Raw genomic sequence first — 20,852 nt, 5'->3', positions numbered from 1 at the left:
TGGTTTGGGAAAAGATGGCTTCTTTTAAAATGTTGGAAAGGAAGAGGAGTAGAGTAAGGGCAGATCTAGGGAGGAGTTCTGGAGAGCCAGGGCGGAGCTTGGTCTAGAACAAACTCACTGGCTAGGTGAGCAGTTGCACAATAAATAATGAGATGATTAAGTTTGTCCTGGATATGCTAACTAGACAGTCCCAGGAAATTTGCCTCTTTTTGTATTAGATGATGGTTGATAATGGAAACTGGAAAGGCTTGTTTCATCATTTACTTTATTCCTAATAATAGGGTCTAATAAACTCAGAGTTCACATCACTATCCTACTCTCCATAACCCCATTTTTGGTACTCTAGGTGAAGATATTGTATTGGTTTATTATTTCCTTCTATAATTCATTTTACAGATGAGGAAATTGAGGCAAACAGGGTTGCATGATTTGTCCAGAATCACACAGCTAGTAGGTGTTTGAGACAATATTTGAACTCTAGTTTTTCTGACTCCAGACCCAGCACTTTATCCACTCAGACATCTAGTTGCAGAAGCAGATTCACAAGCCATCCACATACATCTTGCATATTTTCTTCCAGTGCTGGACACTCACTCTGTTGGAGATCTACCACCATCACATTATTTATATAATGTTTACTACGTGCAAGCATTGTGCTCTTTTTTTTTTTTTTTGGAATTGCTTTATATTAATCTTATTTGATCCCCAATAGCAATCCTAGATGGTAGGTGCTGTTATTATCCCCATTTTACAGAAGAGGAAACTGAAGCAGAAAGAGATTAAGTGGCAGATGTTAAATCACACAACTAGGAAATATCTGCTAATAGAATAACAATCAGTAGATTTGTGAAATATGGGGCCTCCTCATGTCATGTGTTAACTCAAAGAAAACTGTGTGGTTCAGTAGAAAGAACATTTTGAATCAGAAACTTGTTATAGAATTGTAACAGATCTGTGACAGAATGTGTGTCCAGTCCTGGAAGCATGTATAAATTACTCCTCTGCTACTTAATACCTGTGTGACCTTGGATAAATCATTCAACCTACTGGGCCTCAGTTCTTTATCTGTAAAATGAGAGCATGTCAAGACAACTTCTCACTTTACTTCCAGCTTTAAATTTATGATCCTATGATCTATTATAAAGACCATGTTCTACCTTGTCTTTTTTTTTTTTTTTATGGCAATAATCTTTGTTAAATGCAGCAGCTTTAAGGACTAATAAATTATTTACATAAAACCTAACTTATTATATAATAATAATAAGTGATTTATATGCAATAAATTCTATCTTTTGCATGCAAGTCCTTCTTGGTGACACAATAGCCTCAGGTCAGGCCCTCATCACTTTTCTCAGCTTTCTGTCTCTTGCTGTTACAACCCATCCTCTTCCATACAATTTCAAAAATAATCTTTGCAAAGCATAAATCTGATAATTTCACTTTCCTTCTTCAGGACATTCAGGGACTTCCTTTGGCCTTTAGTCTAAAATACAAACGCTTTGGGAATAGCTAGATAGCTCAATGGAGAGAGTTCTGGGACTGGAGTCAGGAAAACCTGACAGTGAATGTGGACTCAGACACTTACTAGCTGTCCTGGTCAAGAACTTGGGGGGAGGGGGGAAGTCACAGAAAGTTAGACACATAACCAAGCAACAACAACAAACTCTTCATTTTGGTATTTAAGCTCTTCACAACTGGCTTCAGTTCACCTTTCCAGACTAATTTTACATTATTCTCCTTTTATGTATGTATGTATATATTCTAGCCAAGCCTTTACTAGGTGTTCTCTGAACTTAGCCCTCCAGCTCCAGCTCCTTTGCCCATGTATAACATGTATTCCCACGTGTAACTTCTATTTAGAACCATTCCTAGTTCCCTTCAGAGGTAAGCTCAAATGGCACCCAGTATGAAAAGCTTTTCCTGACCTCTTTAGATATTAGTGATCTCCCTTTCTCTCTCTCTCTCTCTCTCTCTCTCTCTCTCTTTTCCAGTGATCATGTCATGTGCATACTTATTTATGGATATGTTCTTTTCTCCCAGTAGAATATACATTCTTTTCCCCCAGTAGAATATAAACTTTCTAAGGGTATATAGACTGTTTAAAATTTTTTCTCTTACGTTTCTATTTCCAAAGTCTAGTACAGTACCTTGTTCATAATAAATGAATTGCTAAATTACTTTTGGATTAAATTGAATATTTCAGGTCACAAATTCTCCCATGGAATATTACCTTCCCCTCCTCCCCCCAAAAAAGAGGTGTCTTTTCACTGACAAATTGCCCATTGGTCAAATATGAATAGTATTCAATGTAAGGAGCTGAACATAGTGATAACAATTAACGAATCAAGCTATTAAAATTATATAATAGTGCTATTTACATAGTGTTTTAAGATTTACAAAGCCTTTTATAAATGTTATCTATCCTATTATAGCTTCACAATAGCCTAGTGGGGTAGGTAATATTATCATCTTGTTCCACAGATAAGAAATTGAGGTGAAGAGGGGTTAAGTGACTTGCCTGTAGCCAGAGAACTAGGCTAAGGTATACTCTTTGATCCATCCTGTCTCCTGCCTAGCCTAGTACACTACTGTTTTTCTCATTATATTGTGCTACCTAATCCTGAATTAACATTTTATGCCTGGATTACAAGGACTAATACCGTTCCTTGAGAAGAGTTAATAAAACAGACCTCTATCCTTTTGATAGAGGAGTGGGGCATTATAGGTACAGCAAGTTCTTCAGACAGCTGATTTATTGTTTGCTTTTGTTTAATAGTTTTTCTTTGTTACAAGGGAGGATTCGGGGAAGTGGAAGGGTTGTGAATCCTGAAATCAGTTTACTCTCTCCATTTTTCAGGAAATGCTAAAACATTCACCCTAGGAACTTGGCTTCCCAAACTGTCTTTTTACGATAGTTTAAGCAATCATGATGTACCTAGACTACCTTGATTAATATCTTTAAGATAACTATAATGGGAACCCAGGCTTTCCCCGATTGCCTTTGTTAGTATCTTCCAGGCAGTCTCAACATCTCAATATACATCCTGTTTTCATCTGTATTTTCCCTTCTCCCCAGAGAAACTCCCAAGGTTATATTCCTCCTATAAAAGTTGTGCTTATGATGACCTTTGCTAAATTCAGGATTATGCCTGTTTATGAGGTACTCTCTGCCTCCTCATAGCCTGTCTTCCCTTTAATAGTGCCTATCTCTTTACTATAGCTAACTCTGGTTAATCTGCTAAATTCCTGTATGGATTTAGCCTGCCACCACTCAATGATGATGTACTCATATCTCATGGCATATTCTTTTAATGGCTTCTTCTAAATTTTCCTTTTTAATTCTAGAGCTATCTCAAATCTTTCAGGATTTGCCTATTTTACTTTTTCATTTCATTACATTTACTAGTTCATGTCATTACCATTCATTCATTCAGTAAACTCTCTTTTAAATAAAGGTCCCTTTTGGCAAAGAGAATGCCCATCACAGGTGCGTCTTGTATTTTGAACTAAGAATTGCTACTCTGACCTCATCAGAAGGACATTGAGAAATAAATAGTACAAGAAATAAAAGACAGATGAAGTAGGAACTCACACACACACACACACACACACACACACACACACACTCACCCACAATCAGACATGTTCTACTACACTCATGATTCTAGAACTGATCTTATGGGTGGCTACTCTTACTACTTTAGATCCTGAGCACTCACTGGTATGTTTGTCATTAGTAATTGTTTTCATTTATCTACATCTAAATATTAAAATGACAAAAGGCACGATTTGATAACAAATGATATAGAATATTGGAAGAATAATGGGATTAGCAATGAGAGTGACAATTTGTTATCAAATGAGATAGAATATTGGAAGAATAATGGGATTAGCAATGAGAGTGACAATTGAGAAATGGTTTGATTTAAAACATTACTTCCTTATGAATTCAAGGAGAATGTGTTTTTGACATTTTATCTTTGAGGATCTATTTAATAAATTATGAAGAGTAATATCATATATTAATATAAAATATATTAAACTGACATACAAATAAGCAAATTAACATAAAAAATATTAACTTGAAAGAAACTGAAGAGATGTTTCTTTTCATCATTGTTGGAAAGAAGCTGAAGAAACAACAGTGGAAAGAACTTAAGAGATGTTCCCAACTTTTTTAATGAAGAGGATTGAAGAGGTGATTTTATTTACTATCTTAAAAAATAATGAAGTAATAATACTTCATTTCCAAACCTGTGAAGAGGATTCTACTCTTGATATTTTAAGAATTTGAAGTGACTTTGGTGATGACATTTGTCATAGCCAAATATTTTAAATAGTTAAATATATAGCTGAACGAAATGAGGTGAGATCTTTCAAGACAGTTGTGAAAATCGAGTAAGGCTTCATCTATTTCAAAGTTTGAGTAGGCCTGAAGGACTTTAAGCATTAAGTCAAAGGCATACTTAAGTCTCCTCCCTGCTATCCTCCTAAGGGCATACTTAAGTCCCCTTCTTGTTATCCTCCTATGACATCAGTGTCTTTGTTTCGGTCAAATATGGGCAACTATGTACTTATTGGTCAAGTTCAATTTCTTGGGTAGTACCTGAGTTTAGAATGTAAGATCCTCAGCCAATAAGGATGAGGGTCAGTGGTGGGAGGGAGTATTTGCGTTAGGGATTAAAAGTGTTGACCCTGCCCCCTACGATGCCTCCTCCCTTCGATTATCTGCTCAATGGGTGGGACACCCGATTCTCTCGAGAACCGTATAATAAACTTTGCTTTGCTTCTAGAGATCTCTCCAGCTTTTTTGTTAAATAAGTATCTCTGAACCACACATAGCTTCTCTTCAACAATTAGGTTTCAGAGGATAGGATAGGTTTACAACTAGAAGAAAGCAGATGAAGCTGCTCTCTTTCTTCCTCTAGAAGCAAAGTGTGAAAACCCCCTTTTATTGTACTTTCTAACCTGAAATATAGCAAGAGGTAAAAGAGGATTTCTCCTCATACTCTGCCTCCACCAACCTTGCTAGAACAAAAAAATACTGATTTTTAGAAGCCCATATGTAGTGGTCTTTGTTCAAGCAAGTCTGAGAAAGGAGCTCATGAACCTCTAAATTCTTAAATTGATTTCTGCCTTACAAGCTAAAGACTAGAAATCCTCAGAATGTATGTTTCCAACCTTGGGGTTACCTTATGGGTTAAAGTTTGAATGTTCCCAAATGAATTCCTGAATTGGAGATCCAGACTTACAGGAAAACTTGCTTACAAAGGAAAAAAACTTACTTCTTAAGAGCTTCTTAAAGACGCTCTTTCACAAGTAACAGAGGACTAAAGATGCTCCATAAAATATTTTTTTTAATTTAAATTTTATTTTATTTAATAATAACTTTGTATTGACAGAACCCATGCCAGGGTAATTTTTTACAACATTATCCCTTGCACTCACTTATGTTTTGTTTTTTCCCCTCTCTCCCTCCACACCCCCCCAAAATGGCAAGCAGTCCTATATATGTTAAATATGTTGCAGTATGTCCTAGATACAATACATATTTGCAGAATCGAACGGTTCTCCTGTTGCACAGGGAGAATTGGATTCAGAAGGTAAAAATAACTCGGGAAGAAAATCAAAAATGCAAATAGTTCACATTCGTTTCCCAGTGTTCTTTCTTTGGGTGTAGCTGCTTCTGTCCATCATTTATCAATTGAAACTGAGTCTTTGTCAAAGAAATCCACTTCCATCAGAATACATCCTCATACAATATCGTTGTCGAAGTGTAAAGTGATCTCCTGGTTCTGCTCATTTCACTTAGCATCAGTTTATCTAAGTCTCTCCAAGCCTCTCTGTATTCACCCTGCTGGTCATTCCTTACAGAGCAATAATATTCCATAACATTCATATACCACAATTTACCCAGCCATCCTCCAATTGATGGGCATCCATGCTCCATAAAATATTGATCTTGTGAACTCTCCATGAGTTGATTAGTTGTGGCCAATCACACCCCCCTCTCTGATTTTTAAGGAATATGAGTTGCTAGCAATCTTAACCACAAAAACATGCCATCTCAATCAGGTTTTCATTGACTTGTACTCCACTTTGTAGACCAGGGAGATCACCCCAAACTTTAGTGAAGGAAGTAAAAACAAAGGTCTTACCTCAAATCTAACTCAAACCAGATCTAATTTATAGAGTAAATAGAAGGCAATGAGTGGGTCTCAGCCCAAATTAGTTAAAGAGCAATTGTCTTGGGGGCTAGGAGTGATCATATTACTGGGTCATCTCTTTTGGAGACTGCCTAGCCTTTTAAGGAGTGAGATCTTTATAAAAATAGGAGGAAAAGGGTTAGATTACAAATTAATAATGGGTTATTCACATAATAGTAGAATTTAACTTCCCCTACTGGATTAAGTGATTTGCCCAAATTCTCATAGCTAGAAAGTATGTGAAGCCAAATTTGAACTTCTGACTCAAAGCCAGCACTCTATTCACTTGCCACTCAGCTGCCCTGTGTATATGTTTGTTGTTATTGAGTCTTTTTCTGTCTTGCCCTACTCTTTGTGACTTTATTTCAGAGTCTTTTGGCAAAGATACTGGAGTGATCTGCCATTTCCTTTTCCAGTAATGAAGATCAGGAACTGAGGAAAACAGGGTTAAGTAACTTGCCCAGGGTCACACAGCTAATAAGTATCTGAGGCTGGATTTGAACTTAAAAAGATGAATCTTCCTGATTTTAAAATCAGTAGTCTATCCACTGTACCATCTATATGCTGTATGTGTATATGTGTGTGTGTATACATAAACAAATACACAATGTGTGTGTGTGTGTGTGTGTGTGGTGTGTGTGTGTGTGTCTGTCTGTCTATATTTCTGCACTCTGAATCTTTCACTTCAGGTGAGTAGCATATTTCATCATGAGTCCTCTAGATATGTAGCTGTTCCCTATACAGATCAGAGTTTCTAAGTTTTCCAAAGTTGTTTGTCTTTACAATAATGTTGTCATTATATAAATTGCTTTCCAGGTTTTGTTCACTTCATTCTCCATTAGGTCATACTAGTCTTCCCAAGTTCTCTGGAACCATGTCCTTGATATTTTCTCCTACCATAATAGTATTGATGGGGTGTGAAATTCTGCTCCCTTTTGATCTGTAAAATTAACACTCTGAAATTCTGTCCCTTTTTTGACTCCTGACTCTCTCAGACTCTGTGGAGTCTGTGAGAGAGCTTCTTAGGCTAGGCATTTCTAAGACAAATCACTTCCATTGATAGCCAGATCTCCATTCAAATTCAGGCTGAAAAAGCCTTCAAAATAATTTCAGTTAGGAGATCCTGGTCTGCTCAGCTCCCCTTCCTGCCAAAACTGCTCATATAATAAGTTTCTGTTTACTCATTTCTTTGCAGAAAGTCAAAAGTAGCATGCTCTGCCTCTTTGGTATAGCTATTAGGACTCTGTCTGCTGAGAAGGCATTCTCTTCTCAGTGCAAGCTTCCATTTTCCTAATAGGATTTTTATATGCCATAATTTGTTTAGCTATTCCACAATTGATAGGCATCTCTTTGTATTCAAATTTTTTGTCACTTCATAAAAAGCTATAAATATTTTTGTACCTTAGAATTTATTTTGTTTAGGACTAATTCCTCCCTTAGTTTACTCTCCTTCTAATTTTTTTTCCTCCCCTTTCCCTCTTATTTCCCTATTGAAAAAAAAAATCATTTCTGTATCCAGTTGTATAGTTCTCTTGCTTCTGGGTCAATCTACATTCTGAGGCCCAGTGAAAGCCTTGGTAACATTTTGGACATGGGGTTTTGGGTTTTCTCTCACCCTGTCTTCTCACTCTATCTCCATATCTACACTGAGCTCTAAGATGTCCAACTTTTCCACACTGAAAGCATCTATGAGTTTCTCTAGAAGTCCCTTGCCAAGAGGGACTCTGTCTTCCTATGTTCATCATAGTTTGGGTATAATAAGCATTTGTGCCCACTGTGGCACAGCATCTTATGATCTCCTCTAATGGAGCATCTTTGGTGCCCATATAATTCTTTTGCAAACCTCATTGGCATTTTCCTTAGCCAGATGTCTGGTCGTTATTTCTGTGGCTGCATTATCTCCAATGGTTCTTATTACAGCTGTTTACAAATGTCCCACAAAATCTGCAAAAGGTTCATTGGGACCTTGCTCTATTTTTGTAAAGGCTTTACATCCATCTTTCTGTCCGAGGAGAGAACTCCAAGCTTTTATTGCAGCCTTAGAAATTTACTCATACATTGGTATAGGATAATAAATCTGTTCTGAATTCTCTCCATACTGACCTTCACCAGCTAGTTGGTTAAAAGCGATTTGTACATAGCTCCTGTTTGCCTATTGCATTGGGCTTGAATCCTACATAATTCATGATATTCCGAAAGCCACAACAAATTTTGTCCAGGTTCTAAACATGCCCTAGCTATGGATTTCCAATCATTAGGGGTTAAGATTTCATAAGACAAATTATCTAGTAACATTTTAACATAAGAGGATGTAACTCCATAAAGAGTGCAACCCTTTTTCAAATCCTTATTTTTTTCCAAATTAAAAGGAGTGTATCTTCTCCCTTTTTGAACTGAAGAATCAAGCTCTTTAATCACAGGATATGAATTTATAAAATCAGATACATCTTCTCCTTCATTTTTTGCCTTAATTAATGCCTTTTCTAGTCTTATCATATTCTGCTTCACAGGAGATGCTGATTGTGTTTCTGCCTCTCCCCCTCCTCCTTCTCCCTCCACCTATGAAGGGTTAATTGAGGGGGGAGGGTCATGAGATGTGGAATGATCTAATTTCTCCTGCTGTGAAGTATCACCCACAAAATTGTACTTAACTCCATTCTTATCTGCTTCTTCCTCCTTTTCATCTAGTTTAGTTGGCACCTCTCCTTCCTGCTCTTTCTTCTTTTTCCTCATTCTAACACTTATATGATTTCCTAAAGCCAATTATATTAAATTATATGTATTAAGTGTGTCTTTGGAAATTGAGTCAGGTCCATTTTTATTATAAAATTGACAAAGATCCTCTCCTACTAATTTCCACTCGTCTAGATCCAATTCTTTTTCCATAGAGAAAGAAGGACATATGTACTTTACAGTTTCTAAAAATTCAGTGATCTGCTCCAAAATTATAATCAAACCTTGGCTTTTCATAACCTTGACAATGCTCTCTAAACATTTTCCTTGAACAGAAACAGAAGGCTGTTTTTTAAACATCTGTCCCATCTTAGCTGAAATTCTACTTTAACTCTTTTAACCAAATTTCTTTGTTGTACTCACCCTAATTTCTGGGTTTCTATTTGTAATGTTTTCCTCCAGTACTCTCACTTCCTTTATAAGGACATTTTAAACTCTTGCTTTATCTGCTCCAGAAACTCTAGTTGAATTTATATCCAAGTTGTGTTTTTCTTTGAGGATTTCTTATCAATTTTTAAAGAATTATTCTCTTATTGTGGGTTTGCTTCTTGAATTTTTGTCACTGTTAGTTTTTTAATGGTTAGATTGTTTTTGTTTGTTTATTCTTCCAGTCTCCTTTTTAACTTTGTACTTTATGTTAAGGTCAGACTCTGCACACTTCTGGAAGGAATGTTCCTACTGCTGCTTTCTGGGAAATATGGGATGTTATTCAAGCTTTCAGAAACATCTCAGGTTGGTGACCTGAAAGCTTTAAGTGCTCCCAGAGTGGTCTGATCCAGAGCATTCTCACTGCTTGCTCCTTGGTCTGAATATTTTTAAGTCCTGTCTTGGGTTTAGGTCTGTACATCAGTGGAATGTTTCTGTCAACCAGTTGGAAAGCTCAGCTATTTGAAAGTGACAGAACTAATTCAATTAGTTATCAAGTAAAGTTTGTAAGCTTACTTTTAGAAAGAGTTTCCTGCCTTGGTTATACCTCTTCAAGCTTCAGATTGGTCTAGAAGTTAGAAATGAGATCGTTATCTGCTACTTCAGTCAGAGCCACACAGCTGCTACTTGCTTCTGAATTTCTTTGTATTTCAGGGAACTGCACAGGACCTACAGTAGTTCCTTACCACTGAATTTAAAGATGTATTTGTCAATGATTAACAACTGACTCTCCAGGAAAAAAAAAAATTATCCCCCGCACACTCTTAAGTTTAATAAGCGTTATTAACATTTTCTCTCTCAGTTTTTTAAAATCTAGGCAACCAAGATGTGTGTAGTGTTTGCCTATTTTTTTTCCAATTGCATGTAAAGAATGTTTTCAACATTCATTTTTGTAAGATTTGGGGTCTCAAATTTTTCTCCCTGTTTTCCATTCCCCTTTCCCAAGACAGCAAGCAATCTGATATAGGCTATGTATGTACAATCATGTTAAACATATTTCCATATTAGTTATGTTGTGAAAGAAGAATCAGAACAAAAGGAAAAAAACCACAAGAAAAAAAAATTAAAGTGAACAGTATGCCTCAATCTGTGTTCAGATTCCATAATACTTTCTTGGGATATTGATGGCATATTCCATTACAAATCTTTTGGAATTTTCTTGAATCACTGTAGTGCTGATAAGAGTTAAATCTACCATACTAACCATAACGATGTTGCTGTTACTGTATAAAATGTTCTCTTAGTTCTGCTCACTTCACTCAGCATCAGTTCATGTAAATTTTTTCAAGTTTTTAAAAAAATCTTCTTGGTCTTTATTTCTTGCCTTTACTTTGACATTTTGTCTCTGCGCCACCCCTACCCCTCTTCTTGGTCATTATTTGTTATAGAACAATAGTATTCCATTTCATATACTACAACTTGTCCCCCTGAATTTCTAATTCTTTTCCACCACAAAAAGCTTTGTATGTATCAGACAGCAAGCAATCTGATATAGGCTATGCATGTATAATCATGTTAAATATATTTCCATATTAGGGTCAGGTTGCAAAAGAAGAATCAGAACAATAAGAAAAAACACAAGAAAAAAAAGCCAAAATTTTTAAATAGTGAAAATAGTATGTTTTTTATATGTGGGTCCTTTCTCTTTTTCATGATCTTTTTGGAATATAGAGCTAATAGTAATATTGCTGGATCAAAGTATATGTACAATTTTATATCAGTTTGGTCATAGTTCCAAATTGCTTTTCAGAATAGTTGAATCATTCCACAACTCTGCCAACAGTGCATTAGTATTCCAGTTTTTTCATATATTCTCCAACTTTTTGTCGTTTTCTTTTTCTGTCATCTTAGTCAGTCTGACAAGTTTATGAGGGATACCTCAAAGTTGTTTTAATTTGCATCTCTCAATAGTGATTTAATTTGGTGCAAAAGGTTATTTTTTTTTCCAGATGACTGTAGATGACTTTGATTTCTTCATCTGAAAATTGCCTGTTCTTATCCTTTGATGATTTATCAACTGGAGAATGACTTGTACTCTTATGAATTTGATTCAGTTCTATATATTTTAGAAATGAGGTCTTTGTGAACTGATTCAACCATTCTGGAGAGCAATTTGGAACTATGCTCAAAGGGCTATCAAACTGTGCATACCCTTTGATCCAATAATGTTCTTACTGGGCTTATATCCCAAAGAGATCAAAAGAAGAGAAAGGAACCCAGATGTGCAAAAATGTTTGTGGCAGCCCTTTTTGTAATGGTAAGAAAATGGAAACTGAGTGGATGTACATCAGTTGGAGAATGGCTGAATAAGTTATGATATATAATGTTATGGAGTATTATTGTTCTATAAGAAACAATCAGCAGAATAATTTGAGAAAGACCTAGAAAGATTTACGTGAACTGATGCTAAGTGAAGTGAGCAGAACCAGATCATTATATATGGTAACAACAAGATTATAGGATGATCCTCAAAAAGTTATCAAACTGTGCATACCCTCTGATCCAGCAGTATTTCTACTGGGCTTATACCCTAAAGAGATACTAAAGAAGGGAAAGGAACCTGTATGTGCCAAAATGTTTGTAGCAGCCCTGTTTGTAGTGGCTAGAAGCTGGAAAATGAAAGGATGCCCATTAATTGGAGAATGGTTGAGTAAATTGTGGTATATGAACGTTATGGAATATTATTGTTCTGTAAGGAATGACCAGTGGGATGAATACAGAGAGGACTGGTGAGACTTACATGAACTGATGCTAAGTGAAATGAGCAGAACCAGGAGATCATTATATACCTCAACAATGATACTGTTTGAGGATATATTCTGATGGAAATGGATTTCTTTGATAAAGAGAGCTAATTCAGTTTCAATTGATCAATGATGGACAGAAGCAGCTATACCCAAAGAAAGAACACTGGGAAATGAATATAAACTGCTTGCATTTTTGTTTTTCTTCCCGGGTTATTTATACCTTCTGAATTCAATTCTCCCTGTGCAACAAGAAAACTGTTCGGTTCTACACACATATATTGTATCTAGGATATACTGTAACCTATTCAACATGTAAAGGACTGCTTGCCATCTGGGGGAGGGGGTGGAGGGAGGGAGGGGAAAAATCAGAACAGAGGTGAATGCAAGGAATAATGCTGTAAAAAATTACCCTGGCATGGGTTCTATCAATAAAAAGTTATTTTAAAAAAAAAAAGATTATAGGATGATCAATTCTGATGGACATGGCTCTTTTCAATGAGATGATTCAAGCCAGTTCCAATGGTCTTATGATGATGAGAGCCATTTGTACCCAGAGAGAGGACTGTGGAACTGAGTGTGGATCACAACATACTATTTTCACTTTTTTTGTTATTGTTTCCTTGCATTTTGTTTTCTTTCTCATTTTTTTTCCTTTTTGACCTGATTTTTCTCGAGCCTGCTAATTGTGGAAATATGTATAGAAGTATTGTTCATGTTTCATATATATTGGATTACTTGTCATCTAGAGGAGGAGGTGGGGGAAAGGGACGGTAAAAATTTGGAACATAAGATTTTGCAAGGGTAAATATTGAAAATTATACATGCATGTGTCTTGAAAATTAAAAGCTTTAATATTTAAAAAAAGAAAAGAAAAGAAAAGAGGTCTTTTTAAGAAAACACTAGCTGTAAAAATTATTTCCCAGCTTTCTGTTTTCCTTCTAATCTTGGCTATCTTGGTTTTGTTTGCACAGAATCTTTTTAATTTAATGTCATCAAAATTGTCTGTTTTGCATTTCATAATGTTTTCTAGTTCTTTTTTGGTCATAAATCCCTCCCTTTTCCAAAGATCTAACAGGCGAATTATCCCTTCTCCTAATTTGCTTACAATATCACCTTTTATGCATGAACCCATTCTGATCTTATCTTGGTATAGGGTGTGACATGTTGTTCTATGCCTATTTTCTGCAGTACTATTTTCCAGTTAACCCAGCAGTTGTACATTATTTGTTACTTCTAATTAAGCTTTAGTTCTTTCATCTATGCACATCTTGTCTATCCAACTAGATTCTGTATTTTGTTTCTTTTACCTTTTTCATGGTATTTGGGCAAAATGTCTATGGATAGATCCAACTAGATTCTGTATTTTGTTTCTTTTACCTCTTTCATGGTATTTGGGCAAAATGTCTATAGATAGACAAGGTGGATAGCTACACAAGTTGTAATATGCAATGTATATAATAAGAGATTTCAAAATAGCAGTTTTAAATAAATGCATATATATTTTTAGTGCCAGAATGTTTTATCTTCACTTTTGTGATAAGTTAAGTTGTATGTGTAAATGGTTTAAAACTGATAGACAGGATCATATCTTTTGAGATTCATAACAACAAAGTTAAACAGTTGGGTCAAGATTAAGGAAAGAGATAAAGGAATGGGAAGGTAATAAAGCATTTATATAATACCTACTATATGCCAGCCACTGTGCTTAAGTTTATAAATATTTCATTTGATCCTCACAACAACCCTTCCAGGTAGGGGCAATTATTAAAGCAAGACAAAATTGAAATAAACACTATCAGAGAGAAGGCTATCAGTGGCTGCAGAGGAAAACAATAGCAACAAAGAAGGGGGGAAATGATGACAGTGGTGGAGATGGGGTGAGGGAGAGGAAATCTGCCTGAGAAAGAACAAGGTGTCTCAGACAAAAATACCTGCCTTCTGAAACTAGACATTGACCCACACTTAACACCATACACCAAGATAAGATCAAAATGGGTTCATGACCTAGCCATAAAGATTGAGATTATAAATAAATTAGAAGAACACAGGACAGTTTACCTCTTAGACCTGTGGAAAAGGAAGGAATTTATGACCAAAGAGGAACTAGAGATCATTATTGATCACAAAATAGAAAATTTTGATTATATCAAATTGAAAAGTTTTTATACAAACAAAACTAATGCATTGACAAGATCAAAAGGAAAGCAATAAACTGGGAAAAAAAATTTACAGTCAAAGGTTCTGAATAAAGGCCTCATTTCCTAAATATATAGAGAATTGACTCTAATTTATAAGAAACCAAGCCATTCTCCAATTGATAAATGGTCAAAGGATATGAACAGACAATTCTCAGATGAAGAAATTGAAACTATTTCTAACCATATAAAAAGATGCTCCAAGTCATTATTAATCAGAGAAATGCAAATTAAGACAACTCTGAGATACCACTACATACCTGTCAGATTGGCTAGAATGACAGGGAAAGATAATGCAGAATGTTGGAGGGGACGTGGGAAAACTGAGACACGGATACATTATTGGTGGAATTGTGACTACATCCAGCCATTCTGGAGAATGATTTGGAACTATGCTCAAAAAGTTATCAAACTGTGCATACTCTTTGATCCAGCAGTGTTACTATTGGGCTTATATCCCAAAGAGATCTTAAAGGAGGGAAAGGAACCTGTATGTGCAAGAATGTTTGTGGCAGCCCTCTTTGTAGTGGCCAGAAACTGTCAACTGAGTAGGTGCCCATCAACTGGAGAATGGTTGGGTAAATTGTGCTTTATGAATATTAAGGAATATTATTGTTCTGTAAGAAATGACCAGCAGGATGATTTCAGAAAGGCCTGGAGAGACTTACATGAAACTGATGCTGAGTGAAATGAGCAGGACCAGGAGATCATTATATACTTGAACAACAATACTATATGATGATCAATTCTGATGGACGTGGCCCTCTTCAACAATGAGATGAACCAAATCAATTCCAATAGAGCAGTAATGAATTGAACCAGCTACACCCAGTGAAAGAACTCTGGGAGATGACTATGAACCACTACATAGAATTCCCAATCCCTCTATTTTTGTCCACCTGCATTTTTGATTTCCTTAATTGTACACTATTTCAAAGTCCGATTCTTTTTGTATAGCAAAATAACTATATGGACATCTATACATATATTGTATTTAACTTATACTTCAACATATTTAACATGTATTGGTCAACCTGCCATCTGGGGGAAGGGGTGGGGGGAAGGAGCGGAAAAGTTGGAACAAAAGGTTTTGCAATTGTCAATGCTGAAAAATTACACATGCATATATCTTGTAAATAAAAAGCTATAATAATAAAAAATATATATACCTGCCTTCCTTGAAGAGGTCAGCCCTAACTTTTGGCTAGTGCTCCATCTACGGTGGTATTGTCTGGCACAGAGAATATCGGAAAATATACAGATATCTGAAGGATCATTTGGAAAAGATGCTTCTTGATTCTCTATGGGCTAAGGTGTGAGTTCTTCCTCGGTAAATAAAACTGTTTTATGTTTGAGCTTTATGAGACCATGTGTGTTAGAGGAGCTAATTGCTACCCTTGGGAGGGTGCCAGATACTGAAACTGAAATATTCTTCTGGGTAGGAACAAAATTTTAGAGAAATAAGAGGGTTTTCAGAGTAGAATAGAGTCCCTTGAGTAAGGAGAGATCCTCTGATAAAATGCATGCATATACATAAATATATACATATATACACACACATATGAAAAAACTTTGGAAACTGTAAAGTGCTATATATTTTAAATGGCTTGTTAAAGATATAATAGAGAGCAGTCTGACTGAAGAGGCTTGGTTCCCCTTGAGGCATCTGGCTTGAAGTATGTGCCTAATTATAATTCTCAGTATTTATGTCTTGTGAGACATGTTCCACATCCTGGTTTCAGAGACCAGTTCTATGACCTCCCCTCACAGTAGATCATCATGAATTTACCAAAATCTTTTCTCTCCTTTACTCTCATCTTCAACCCTACTCATGACCACCATAAACTAGCCTAATTCTTTGAGATACATTTAAGATTATTACCCTCTTTGTTTTAATCCTGAATAAATGCTTTACTTTTAAAATGCACATTTCTTGTCCTGGTATGATAACATCTGTAACTATATAGATGATATTAGAGATTATGAGACTTGAGCTAGTAAAGGCTTACATCATTTAAGTTATTCTTATATTGAACCCAGTAATCTATGGGAATTTGAAAGTGAATAAAAGCCATAGATAGCATTGTGTCAATGTTCAGACATTTTAGAATTGTTTTTCCTTATTTGTACTTCACTTCAAAATATAAATGAATTGTAATCTAGTTTTTAGTCTTATCTATGGCATTATAGCATGATGGAAAGAACACTTGACTAGAAGTTGGGTTCTGTCTTTAAGTGTATAACTTTCAGCAAATCATTGACCTTTCTAAGGGTAGGACAGTCTTTTTGATTCTATAATAACAGATTGGATTAGATAATTTCTAAGGTTCAGCTTTTTGTGACTCCACGTTTCTAATGATTCACCTAAATCAAGAGCTCAAAAATGACCACTGGTTGGTGATGAGGTCTTCAATGTCAGGTGTGGTTAGTAGAGGACTTGATCCCTGAGGCAAACAGGCAGGAGGCTCTGAAAAAAATCAGCTTAGCTCCATGGTCAGCCTTTGGGGAGATGGTCTAGTCTGAAATCCAAGTTATGTCAAACTCCTGAAACTCATCCTCTTGTGGAGTTGATGCAGTCTCACCTTGCCATGCTCTGTCAGGAATCCCAGTTATGACCTTGAGGTTAAGTTTTTCCTATAAAATCTACTTAGGCCCATGAGAGGCCTACTTCCTGCTGCCCTCTTTGGGTCAGCCCCCCCATGGCACTATGCTTCATGATGCCTTTCTCCTTTCCCTCCCCCATGCTATGTGGCATCTCTTCTAACTCCACTATGCTTCTCAACCCCACTTCTCTTCTTTACAGCTAATTAATTCTTTTAGGGTGCTGAATCCCTTTCAGGATTTAGTAGGTCAGCTAAGGGCATGTCTCAAACTCATGGGATGCTTCCTTTCTACCGGGTAATTGTGAGTTCTATTGAGAAACTTGTCTTTCCTATGCTCTCCCGCTCTATTTCATATTTACCATTCAAGTGTCTATTGTATTCCTTTATTTTACTTGTAATCTATTCCCCTAAATAAATCTTCCATTTGCCAAAGAGAATGGCCATTGTGAATTCTTCACATGACCTAGCTCTAACTATGGTTCCAGTCATCATTTGGTGCTAAACTTCACATCATAGAACACATTAGTTGGTTTTGCTAGTTTTCACTTTTCTTTATTTGATTTTTGGATAGAAAAAGGGAGAAGGAAAGGAAGAGGGGAATGTTATTATAACATTCCATAGCTAATGCTAAAAACAACACCCTTGGATCTTAAAGAATGGCAAAACTACCCATAAACAGTATGAAAAAGCCAGGCGTTAATTATATCAGTCAGATTCTGAACTAGAAATCGAAACCACAGAAGTTCCAAATATCCTGCTGTCAAGAACAAATGTTTATTGCTTCACCACCTACCCCAGGTGGTTTCTATAAGAGAGATGGAGAAAATTGTATAAGCCTTAAAACTCCCATTCTCTAAATGAGACAATTGAAAATGAAAGATTTTTTTTTTTTACACAAACAAGTGATTTTTTTTTTTTTCACAAGGCAATTGGGGTTAAGTGATTTGCTAGAGTCATACAACTAGGAAGTGTTGTATCTGAGACTGGAGAGAAAACTGATATTCTATCTAGTTGCCCCCAAGTGATTTTTTAAGGGAGGATATTTGAAGTCACAATCTGCTGATCATAATTTCTGGATCCTGACACATTTTATATAAAACCCACACCCACAATTCTAAGTATCAAGATAGCTATCTGCACTTACAGCTTTCAACAGAGAGGTCTTCATGATTTAACCAGCTCCCTGCGGAGATAAAGTTGAGATATATCACATATAACCAGAGCCATATCAATTAGCTATTAGTTATTACCTCTTGTGGTTTGACCTTCATTTTCAAAGAGTACCAAGACATCAGACAGTGATAGCATAACATATAAGTAGATTGGGGCTGTGCAAAGTCATCAGCCTCACTTTCCTCTCCAGAACCATCTGGCTCCAGTGGCCAGATGAGGATGACTGGAAATGGCCCTGGATGACAGAGAGACTTTGACCTTTTTAAGCTAAGATCTTCAACAGTTCTCAATTTGACTGAGGCCACAACCATTCAGTGATTAAGGCTAGGTAGCAAATGAGGCAAATTATCTTTTTTTTTCACCAAATCCCTAAAAAGGATCTAAAGAAAAAAAGAAATCTGGAAAGGAAAGAATCTCGGAATTTTTGGCCAAAGCAGAAAAGATTGCTATTTACACTCAATTTGAGTCTATCTGGACCCAAACAATGACCAACTGAGTCTTGGCCTAGCACCTATTGGTGGCTAAAGAGAATTAGATTGGTTTTAGTTTAAGGTTTCCTTAAGAAAGAAATCTAGCCAGTAAACTAATAAATCATCAAGGATTCTATAGAAAGTCAGTATCATGGCAATGATTCAAACACTTGCTCTCAGACTCCAATGGAGTTTTTTTTTTTTTCCTTGATCTGGACCTGTGATTACATAAGCAACCCTGAATGGCAATCTTGCATATTTTTACTGGCAAAAAATTCAAAACTATCTTCATTTATAACTATACTTATAATTGCATATAGTACCAATAATTACATGATACTACTAGTCCTCTTGTCACTTATGAAATATTTTTTAAGACGTTCTGTGGCTGAAAAATCTGATCTGTGGCCAAAATGGTTATTCACGTCTTCAAATTTAGCTACATTAAATTTCTGAGATGACAGAAACAGTCTTTGGACCAGCCCACAGTGTTTCAAAAGGAGCTCTTGGACTACACCTTTAAACCAAATCATGATGGCTTTCAACGAATGGTCAATAAACAGCTCCCAGCCCCTGTGGCTCATAGTTTCGGTTCTGATGGCTTAGGATAAGTGTCAATATCAATTGTTTTGATTCTGGCCAGAAATTTTGAAGTTCTACCCCTTTCAGATTGATATTTTTGTGATGGTGAATTTTTGTTGTTGTTCAATCATGTCTGATTCTTTGTGACAAAGTAAATCAAGTCTCTGCCTTCCAAGAATGTACATTATATTGAGAGACAGTATGCACATCTATAAGTTATATATAAAAAACAGAAGAAATACAAAGTAATTTGTGAGAGAAGTGCAGAGATAGCATTAATAACAATTTGTAACCTTAGAGTAACTGGTCCTCAACCTTAATGGACCAGACGGAGATTTACAGCTTAGGGGAGTAATTAGGGAGACTGAGACAAGGGAAACTTGTACAAGGAAAATGAGGCAGGACAGTTAAAGAGAACTGTGGCATAACAATGGAGATGGGGACATAGTGTCATGGGAGGGGAATAAGGAAGAAGCTCAGTCAGTTTCAACTATAGACTGTGTGCTATAGAGCACTAGTTAAGTAACTATAGAGCATTAGTTAAGCATTAGATGATACAAAGGATGGAGAGCTGCACCTGGAGTTAGAAAGAACTGAATTCAAATTCAAACTAAGGCACTTACCAGCTGTATGACTAAGGGCAAATTATTTAACCACTGCCAGTTTCCCAATTGTAAAGTAAAAAAAAAAAAAAAAATGGGAGGGTAGAACATGATGGCTCATTTCCTCCATCTCCCCTCCACCCCCCACCAGAAAGTTAGTTTGGATTCTTCTCCCAGTGGAACTTCTCAGTGGAAGAAAGGGTTGGCTGGATTGCAAGGAAGGCAGTAATGTTTATAGTAAAGCTTGAAAGGTAGGATGAGGCCATGTCATGAAAAGCTTTAAATGACAAAGGAGTTCACATTTGATTCTAGGGGTAATAGTGAGCCATTATAATTTACCAAGCAGTAGGGATGACACTTGTCACAAATCACACCTGTATTTAAGAAAATCACTGCTGGTAATGAGACATGAAGTATGAATTAGAGTGAGCATTCTAGACTTGAGGAAGAGAGAGACCAATTAGAAGGCTGTTGTAAATAGTCTTATTGAGGGGTAATGAGGACCTGATCCAGGATAGTGTAGCTGAGTGAAGAGGAGACATATGTGGAAAATGAAGAGGTTTTTTAAAAAAAAGACAAGATTTGGCAACTATTGGATATGTGGGCTAAGAATTGGGAATCAAGGTTGAGATGGAAATAGCAAACCTGGATTACTAAGGAAGGTAATATTTCTAATCTAAATGGACATTTGGAAGAGAGGGCCTATATTTAAACATGACACTAGCTGCTAGGCTGCTCACTTAATGTCTTTGAGCCTCAGTTTCCTTATTTGCAAAATGAGGATAACAGCATCTTTCTTAGAGTTGTAAGCATCAAACAAAAAAAAATGTAAAGAATTATATATATATATGAACATATACATATTTATGCATATATATATAGCAGCTGCTATTAGTAATATTATTATTCTAGTTCTCCAAATCTTATAATCCTTCAAAACTCAAAGTTCTATTCATCCTTTGCTAGAAAAAAAAGATAATATAAAATGAGACAAGATAATATGTAAAAAAAATCTAAATCACATACTAGGAGCATCTACATTCATTCAAAAAGGGTAATTATCATCAGTTCTATTGCTAGCAACCCCTGAAATCAGACAATAGCCAACATTTTTT

The sequence above is a fragment of the Antechinus flavipes genome, chromosome 1 (assembly GCF_016432865.1).
Source record: "Antechinus flavipes isolate AdamAnt ecotype Samford, QLD, Australia chromosome 1, AdamAnt_v2, whole genome shotgun sequence".
Classification (NCBI taxonomy): Eukaryota; Metazoa; Chordata; class Mammalia; order Dasyuromorphia; family Dasyuridae; genus Antechinus; species Antechinus flavipes.
The sequence above is the reverse complement of the archived record's forward strand: the minus strand, read 5'-3'. Positions refer to the sequence as shown.